A 9,889-nucleotide genomic window follows, 5' to 3' on the forward strand; every position below is an offset into this window, starting at 1 on the left:
TGCGAGTAATAAAGTCGGAATTGCGACAAATAAACTCACAGTTTTGAGAAATAATGTCGGAATTGCGAGAAAAGGGTCAGAACTGTGAGAAAACAAGTCAGAATTGCGAGGAAAAAAGTCGGAATTTCGAGATATAAAGTGGGAATAGCGAGGGGAAAAAGTCGGAATGAAGAGGAAAAGGGTCAGAATTGCGAGCAATAAAGTCGGAATTGTGAGAAATAAATTCAGAATTGTGAGGAAATAAAGTAGGAATTCCAAGAAATAACGTCAGAATTGTGAGAAATAAAGTCGGAATTCCGAGAAATAAAGTCGCGATCAATCAATTTTTTATTGTGGCGGAAACGGGTCTCTTTAGAAATGCGAAATTGGCTGGTCTTCTTTCTATTTCGCAGAAAACGAAAGCTCTTAGAAAACGAAACTTTTTTACGTCTTCTGTGCTTGACAGGAGGACGAGGAAATTGCGGTTACGTGAATAAACTTCGTTGGTCTACTGTAGTCCATTGAATTGCAAACCTTCTGACATCTCGGTCGGCTGGAGTTTAAAGAGAGAAACTCTAAGTTGTATCCTACGTGACACAAAACATCTTGGCATTTTGAAATGATATAAACTTGTTTCATCACGACAAGATTACACCGCGAAGCGTGAGCATAGGGAATGCTGCGCCGAGCGCATAATGTGTAACCTTCTAAAGTCATACGATCTATTGGATACAGATGTGTTAAATGTGCTGCACATTTAATGAGAAAATTTATAAGTAAAAGAATCCGACTCAGTGGTGCGCTCCTTCTTCGTAACTTTTCCACTGGCTAAAACATTTACAACTCCCGATGTCACCCCCTTAACAGTCCGGGTACAACACATGAATTGCTACAAGGTGAAACTTACCGTTTCGCGCATCCATTATCCATTATGTCATTTATTTCTATTTTATTTTATTCTTTATTTCCATTTTTATCTTTATTATTGTAATTGCCTGATTTTATTCGTCTCAAATCTTGAAATGTTTAATCCCTGTAAAGCACTTTGTAATTTTGCTTGGAAAAGTTCTATATCAGTAAAGACGTTACCATTATTATTACAATTATTATTATTATTCACCGAAGTCTGTTTTTAACTTTGAACTTAGCTTTTTGGGTAGCTTTCTAGCTGGTCTGGTTAGCTGGCTGTGAGGATGATAGCTAAGGCTAATTAATATATCGACCAAAGTAACAGCTAGATGTGATTGAATTTATGGGCAACACTGTCGCATACACAGCAAAACGCGTAAAACGCCAGACCAAGATAACTCTACCCCAACAGTCTTTCAGCTACTTGGTAGAACAGATCAGTGTGCTCCAAAATGATATATGATTTACTAATGTATTCACAGGAATCAGTTGCATGGCGGGATGTCGGTGGAGAAACTCCGCGGGAAGATTGCTTAGATAAACAAAGAGCTGGCCCAGGGACTATATGGTAACGTTAATTACTAGCTCCTGTCAATGTTTTGTTTATTCTGTTTGGCACACACTTGAATATACCAGGGCTGACGCTAACATACAATACACTTGTTTGTCTTGATAACACTAAGAACAAGTATAAGGTTACATTCCCACTTCTTTTTCTCAACAGTCTGTGCACCCCCCCCCCCCCCCCCCCCCCCCCCCCCCCAATCTATTCTTGGCAATGATCCGAGAGCCATTTCCTTACATTTTGATGTACAACAAGCTGTAGTCATTACATGTTTGGATATCAATAAACAAGTCATGTCCTCCTAATGTTGTTGTTTCTTTTTGTATTGCAGGCAGGGGAAGAAGTAACATGAAGGCTGTCAAAGCCCAAGGTGGCATATAATTAATTATAAATAAAATGTTATAATTTAGTATGTTGTTGTTTGCTGTTTTCTCTTATTAAACAAATGACCACAATGATAGACTGCTGTTCATATAGGCCTACATGAAGAACTGGTAGTAGTTTGTATCATCAAATTAAGGGATCAGTGGGGAACACATGAGAATCCTTTCTTGATTCTCATTCATTCTGAACACTAACTAAACCCCTTAATCTCACCCTTGAAATGCCTTACTTTTGACTTAAAATTATTTGAATACAATTTAAGCACTCTTATGTAGAACACCATCCCTTAATTAATCAAAATTGCGGGCTGATATAACGATGTTTCAAGGACCATAAAATAGCCTTAAATCACCCATTAATTAATCAAAGGGGCAAATCTGAAAAAGGTAAAAATTCAGTAGTTTTACTCAATAATCGGCCGAGAATCGTGCACATTTCTACTTAAAAATGACTTAAATCTCATACAAGGAAATTAAGGTCAAAGGCATTTTAAGGCGCGAAATTAAAGGGTGTGGTTACCTAGTTGACATAGCGTATACGAAGTGCGTCTTAATAAAACAAAGCTATGTAAATCAACTATCAAACCAGTTGGGATAGCCTACCAATTGTGTGGCCTACCAATGACCACCGTTTTACTGGACCGCCGATCTTCAGGAAAAGGTTCTCAAGCCACCATGTCCCAAAGCGGTCAGAGAAATAATCAGTTCTACGTCATATTTTACAGTTCTAACGTTCTAACAGCTGCAATGCCCAATCAGCTGCTCTACTTTCCATTTCCCAGAAAACGAAAGCTCTTTTTACGCGCTCTCTGCTTGACAGTTGCACGAGGACAAGGAAATTGCAGACCAGTGAACAGACTTCGTGCCACATAAGTCCTTTGTAGTGCGAACCTTTTGACATCTCGATCGTCTGGAGTTTAAAGAGAGAAATTCCTACTTGTTTACTACATGAGACAAAGCATCTCGACATTTTGAAATTAGATACACCTGTTTCATCTTGGCAAGATTATGGCGCGAAGTATGAGCATACGGATTGTTGCACCGCACACACAACGTGTAACCGACTCAAATCTCGCTAAAGGCAGCTAAAGTCATACAGTCTATTGCATATTGGTGAAACTTACCGTTTAGGTCATCCATTATCTCTTAAGTGTCACACTTTGCGTCAGTCTTGAATGAATAGATGAACTGTTACTGTCTACACAACACGCGCCGGATGCACACTCAAAAATATGCGTACCTGAAAAACGCCGCGATTTGAAATTCAACCCCTGACCAATCAAGGGACGGCTGGATAAAAGAAAACATGAACGCATGCAGAAATCTGAGCTCAGTGTGCGCTGACTGGTTGCATTCATAACTTCAAAAACTCTTTAGTTGGCTATGCCTGCAGTGGTAACACCTATTTGTGTAATAAGCTTTCAAAGTCTTCAAGACCCTAAAGTCATAACACTTATGAGCTAAATGTGGTTTTTAAGAGAACTGAGCCTTCTACTTAGAGTTCAGTGAGAGTGCCTCTGCAGGGCTGAGAATTCCTACAGAAATGTAGTAGTTGGAGTTCGGAGTGACATCATCAAAATGAAATCTTGATGTAAAAATAACTACACTGTACGGTAGCTATCACTGTATGACTGACATTTTAAGTCTCATATTCTCCAACTCAAGGGGTGTAACTAACAGGTGTATGACATACTAAAATATTGCAAGAGAAATGTTTTGTTACAAGGAGGAAGTACAACAGTCTAATGCAAATTTTAACAGACTATCAGAACTGAGTTTGTCTTTGTAGTTTATCTTGCTGTATGCTGTTAGTGTCTTTGTTCTCCTGTGAATAATAATTTACCTGCAGCACTGGACAGAATCACCTTACACCTCATACTACACCTTTAATGGAGTCTCTGACCTCAACCCTCTGACCCTCTACGGGAGTTCCTCTATTCTCTTACCCAGTTCTCGGAACAGGTTTGGCTCAACTTTTTTCAGTGCACCGTAAAAGGCAAATTTGACTCCGTCTCCTCCAGAGTGCAGTGCAGTAAAGAGCTCCCTCATTTTCTCCTGACTGGTCCTGGCTGCACTGATCTGTGAGTACGCCTCCTTATGGAGCTTGCCCTGTGACAGCAGCTCATCTGCTATGGGCATCACCATGGTAACCCTCTGGATAAACTCCGCCCTGCGTTCATCTACGAAGCGAGGAACTGAGGACAAAACAAGGGGTAGAGCATGTAATTTGTACTCCTACTTGATCATCTAGCCAATACCTCTCATATTCATGTTCTGACTTTAGTAATGCAGCGATTTCAGAGGCTTTTTTTCTGGTGTACTGATAAGAGCCAGTACACGAGAATGATCACTTCCCTGAGATCCAAAAATGTCTCATATCCATAACTTCATCGGTAGTGAGGAACAAGCCAAACACCTGGGTCTCAGCTTGGAAGTGATGAGCTGTTGTGGGGTTTAAAGCCATCTCTGACACTGAGCATTGAACCTGAATCTCTGAGAAATCAGATCAACTTCAGTGTCATGAAACTGCACATTTAGCTCCTTGAGGCTGATTAGTGTGCTCTGAAGTACAAACAGTAGTTACTAGATATAAGGGCAGAAAAACAACACACCAAAAAGGACTTGCTTGGATTAAAAATGAAAATCCAATTATCATGAAGCTTCCAGGCCAGGGGTGGTAATTAACGAAGGAAAAGGTCTTTGTTTAAGCACCTTTTGGATCTCTACTCTGACTGAGTACCGACAACATGAGATACTTTCACTTTCTACCTGATTAGGTCTACAAAGAAACGATCTCATTTTTAGTCCCATACATTGTTGACAACGTCTTACTTGTTTCATTTGGCACCGTCAATCATCATTTGTTTTCTTTTGTTTTGTTATTACGTGTAGGAATAACACTGCTTGCAGAGTAGTTCAAGTATAGCTGCGGTAGGAATGGAACGTGAATTACATCAGCATTTGATTTACTTTTTGGTCTAGTATTTTTGGAAACTTGAATACATTGAAAGCGTGATACTTTAGGACTCCAAGTCAAGGTCTTTTTTTTCTAATTGGGCGACTTGCGCTCTCACTAGAGTTTATCTTTTGTGGCTGTATCTTTTACTTTAACTCAAGTATAACATCTCAATACTTTTAGCACTCCAGGGCGAGACACTGTCGCTTTTGCCGATATAAAAAAAGCCTTGATTTTGCCTAGTTGTCACTTGTTTTAACGAAATCAGTTGAGTTTATGCAAATAATTCAGCTATGCTAAGAGCTTCAAATTATTTTGATAGCCTGTCTGCAAATAATGCTGTTTCTCTTAAATACAGGACCAAAAATGCGACTAGCAGTTAGCTCACTTTTAAATGTATTATAAATTCAGTGTAACGCTCCAATGTGAAAACTTACTGTCTTCCGGCTCCATTTATTTAACTGGGTTTCCTCTTCACTCCTTCGACTAAATCAGAACGCTAACTTTGTAAAGTACACCAATTCGTGGTATTCCTCTGCAATTAATGTCTTAGCACCCAGTTTAAAACGAATATTTCGAAACAACAAAATTTTTGTGCCCACGCGAAATTTCTGTATCACACCTGCTGCAAGTGAAATCGAAAGATAGTGTAAGAGCCATATATTGTTATTGTTATTTGTTTATATTGTTTTGTTTGAATTAGGCCATTTTTTGTGCTGCCTGTAAATTGTGGAGTCGGGATTAGTGCAAACGGTGGATTGTGATTGGTTGATTGTGGATCCTCTGGTGCGCATGTGTGGGATCAGGTTGGTAAGAAAGTTTGGACGCCGCTTCAAAGTGAATGCTTTTCTTAGACATGTGCGCACATTATAGCAAACAGCTTTTTGACCGCTTTTCTGTAAATTACAACGACTTTGATTGATGAAACTGAAAATAAACGACGCCGACATTCACCGGGACTTGGTTGTGTGTTGCATGCTTCAAGGCTCTGGTGAATGATAAAAGTTACAAGTGGATACGGATGCGAGTCAGAATTACCCTTTGTGCCCACGTGAAAGAAGTGGTTTAATTATAACGAACACAAAACGAAATTTTGCCACTATAGATAGCTTTAGGGTGGGGTGAACATAACGGTTTGGGACGACCTGTTTCCCCTGCCACCAAAGGAACCGGAACACCAACACTCATATGCCAAGTATTGCGAGTGGGCTTTTTTTTATTATTAATTATTATTACAGTAAATTAAATATGATAGACCTCAGGGATGAGCTAGGCCAAAATAATAAACAAAACATGTCCAGCCAAGGGAAAAGGAAACAACCTAACCAATATAAAAGAAAATAAAGAGAAATACAAACAGACGTCCCTACGGGCCCGTCTCAACTGGGGAGCCAGGGTGGGCCTGGCCCACCCCATCACAGGGTTGGCCCACCCACCTACCCAGGTTGGAGAGTTCTCATCACAAGGATATATTTTATTTTATTTTATTTTATTTTATTTTATTTTATTTTATTTTATTTTTAATTTATTTGAAAATGTATCTTTCTTGTGCCCATAAGCTTACCCCTCCCCCCACCCCAAAAAAAATCTTGCTCTCAGTACGAATCTACCAATCACCGTTCATGCGAACAGCAACGAACACCCAATCAGTGCAGAGACATGTGTAACTGACATTTTTATGTGACATTATAGTCTGTCAGTGGCAGAAGTGCACCTTTCGATGGTCATGTAAGTACATCTACCAAGATTTAAATTTAAAGAATTTTTAAAGAATTATTAATAAACTGAAAATACTATAAGCAACCAGTTTCCATTTCGTTTGTCGAACCGGTTTTGGTTCTTTTATCGTCTTTTTGGTTATTTAGCAATTGCCTGATCGCAGCGGTGATCCATCTGTATTGTCGATGATTTGAACAAACCATTTTTAAAACTTATCCACGGCGAGTAATCGGAGCTAGGCAGAGATGTTTCTCTGCTACGTTGCCAAATGGGAAGTGTTAAATTGTAGATAAATGTAAATGTTAAGTATTGTATTTTAAGGAAAATTATCGTACGCGAGTAATAACCAAGACAGAGAACAAATAGGCGTAAATGTGTCATCTCAGGAAACACGTATTTATTGAGACGAACGACTTTTACAAATGCGATAATTATCACACATCTGCCAACGCTCAGACTAGCTTTGTTGATTGCTATTTAAGCCACAATGGAAATAGGACGCTGTCCGTGTTTTATTAAGTACACCATTTCACTCGTTGGCGTGCAAGGGGAAGGTTAGGGTCAAAGCAGCAGGGAGACCAGTTCAAAAATTGAGATTACCAAACCAAATGGCAAGGTCAGTGTGTTCAACACCACATAGTATGAGAAATTCATTTTTATAGTATATGGTCATGTAAAGGACAAAACCCAACTGTCATTCTTACTAGCCACCCAGGCAATGCACTGTTCTGTGGTCAGACCACCTCTTGAAAATATAAGAGCAGCTGCCACAGCATAACATTGCTAACTATATCCCAAAAACACACCAGCTGGAATGGTAGCAAGCTTTTATCAGTGCTTATTGTGCTGTTGTTGTGCTTTGCATGTCTTTTAGGTACTTGTTTTAGACCAAAACTCTTTACAGCTGCCTAAAATGCTAATGGGTTTTACATGCCCGCATATGCCTTCACCAACACCCCAACACCACCACCAAACTTCACCAAGCGCACCTTCCTTGCTCCCCTACTTTTAACAACCACCAGCCGCCACTGGTATATAAGTGTGTGTGTGTGTGTATATATATATATATACACACACACACACTGTATACACAGCCTCAAAAGCACTCTGCCTGCGCAGCTAACAAAGGACTTATGTCAGAAACATTCTGTTTCCTCTGAACATATATTTATATAATTTGCCCCCCACAAAATCTCACTGGCCCACCCTGTTACCGAGAGCTGGAGCCAGGCCTGCTTCCCTACCTCCGTAACTAACATAAACAATAGAAAACAGAAATAAAATGAAACGGCACCCACCCCCTACAAGCAAAGACTATATGTATTGTGTGAACATTTCTACAACCATTAGCATTAAACGTTGTTTCAATGTTTTTTCAATGTTGAAACAACAACTGACATTATTGCAACCACGTTTCAATGTTGAAGGTCGGTCATGTGCCAGCTGGGTAAGTAAAGAGAAACAACAGTCCATCATCTCTTTAATACATGGAGGTCAGTCAGTCCAGAAAATGTCAAGAACTTTGAATGTATCGTCAACTGCAGCCACAAAAACCATTAAATGCTATGATGAAACTGGCTCTCATGAGGTCCACCCCAGGAAGGGAAGACTGAGAGCTACCTCTGCTGCAGAGGATAAGTTCATTAGAGTTACCAGCCTCAGAAATCACCAGTTAACAGCACCTCAGATTAGAGCCTACATGAATGCTTCACAGAGTTCAAGTAGCAGACACATCTCAACATCAACTGTTCGGAGGAGACTGCATGAATCAGGACATCATGGTCGCATTGCTGCAAAGAAACTACCACTGAGGGAGACCAATAAGGAGAAGCCATTGGCTTGGATTGGGCCAAGAAACATGTGGAATGGACATTAGACCAGTGGAAATCTGCACTTTGGTCTGACGAGTCCAAATCTGAGTCCAGTTTTTGGTTCCAACCACCGTGTCTTTGTGAGACACAGAGAAGGTGAACGGATGGTATCTGCATGTGTGGTTCCCACCGTGAGGCATAGAGGAAGGGGTGTGATGGTGTGGGGGTGCTTGGCTGGTGACACGGTTAGCGATTCATTCAAAATTCAAGGTGCACTTAACCAGCATGGCTACCACAGCATTTTGCTGTGACATGCCATCCCATCTGGTTTGTGCTTAATGGGACTATCATTTGTTTTTCAACAGGATCGTCCAAAAACCTTTCCAGAACTAACAGAGTCAGCAAATCCGTACTTTTCTAACATTATAAATTAATAATACTTAAATAAATGAAATTCTATTAAAAAAAAACTATATGAAATACAATAATAAAATACTGTGGTTGATCTGAAAGCCAACATCAGGGATTTAAACTTGATGGGGGCAGATACAGGGAGCCAGAGAAGGGAGATGAAGGGGGGAGTGACATGTGACTGTGTTGACTGATCGAAGAACAGATGTGCAGCAGCATTTTGAGTCATCTGGAGGCCTTTGGTAGTGCAAGTCTGTAGACGTGCCAGTAGAGGGTTGTCCAGCTTTGAGATTACAAGGGCCCGGACAAGGAATTGGGCTGCACACTATCACAGATATGGTCTGATTTTCCTGATGTTGGCATAGAAAGAATCTTAAGGATTGGGAGATTGGTGCAATGTGGTCAGCTGATCATCTCCCATCACCCCTAAGTTTCGGGCATACTTTGACAGTAGCAGTGAGGATGAGCCTAGCTGAACGGAGCTGTTATGAGGGACTGGCTGGGACGACCAGGAGTTTAGTTTGGACGTTGTGTTCCTGCATCCAGGCTGCAATGCCAGTGAGGCCTGCAGAGATGATTGTCTAGATAGCGGTATCTTCTGAGGGCAAGGATACATACAGATGGGTGCCTTCAGCAGGAGAAGCTGTGCTGCTGGGTGACAGTGAGGTGGCATACAGTGAAATGAGAACAGGTCCAAGCACCAATCCTTGAGGCACCCCAGTTGTCGCAAGGTGTGTTTTGGATACCAAACCTCTCCACCAAACCCTGTGGTATCACTCTGAAAGGTACAACTCAAACCATCTGAGCACCTTACCCATGATGCTAAGGTCAGGGAGAGCAGGAAGGAGGATCTAGTGATTAACAGTGGCTAAGGCTGCAGACAGGTCCAATGGGGATTGATGACTTGGAGCCTCCCCTTGCTACAAGGGATACAGATTACTCTCTGTCAGAAAATTATTAATTTGGTTAAAAATGGCCAGTTTGAAAGTTTTATATAGAACCGAGAGGAGAGTGACAGCTCTTTACTTCTTTACATGTGATGAATGGAGTGTTGGTTTCTTGAGGAGTGGAACGACTCAAATCTGCTATAACGGCTCGAAATGCTATTCTGTTACTTTAGTGAAGTTTATCCAGATGTTTTTGTGAAAAACGTTTT

Source organism: Chanos chanos, chromosome 5 (genome assembly GCF_902362185.1).
Source record: "Chanos chanos chromosome 5, fChaCha1.1, whole genome shotgun sequence".
NCBI classification, from domain to species: Eukaryota; Metazoa; Chordata; class Actinopteri; order Gonorynchiformes; family Chanidae; genus Chanos; species Chanos chanos.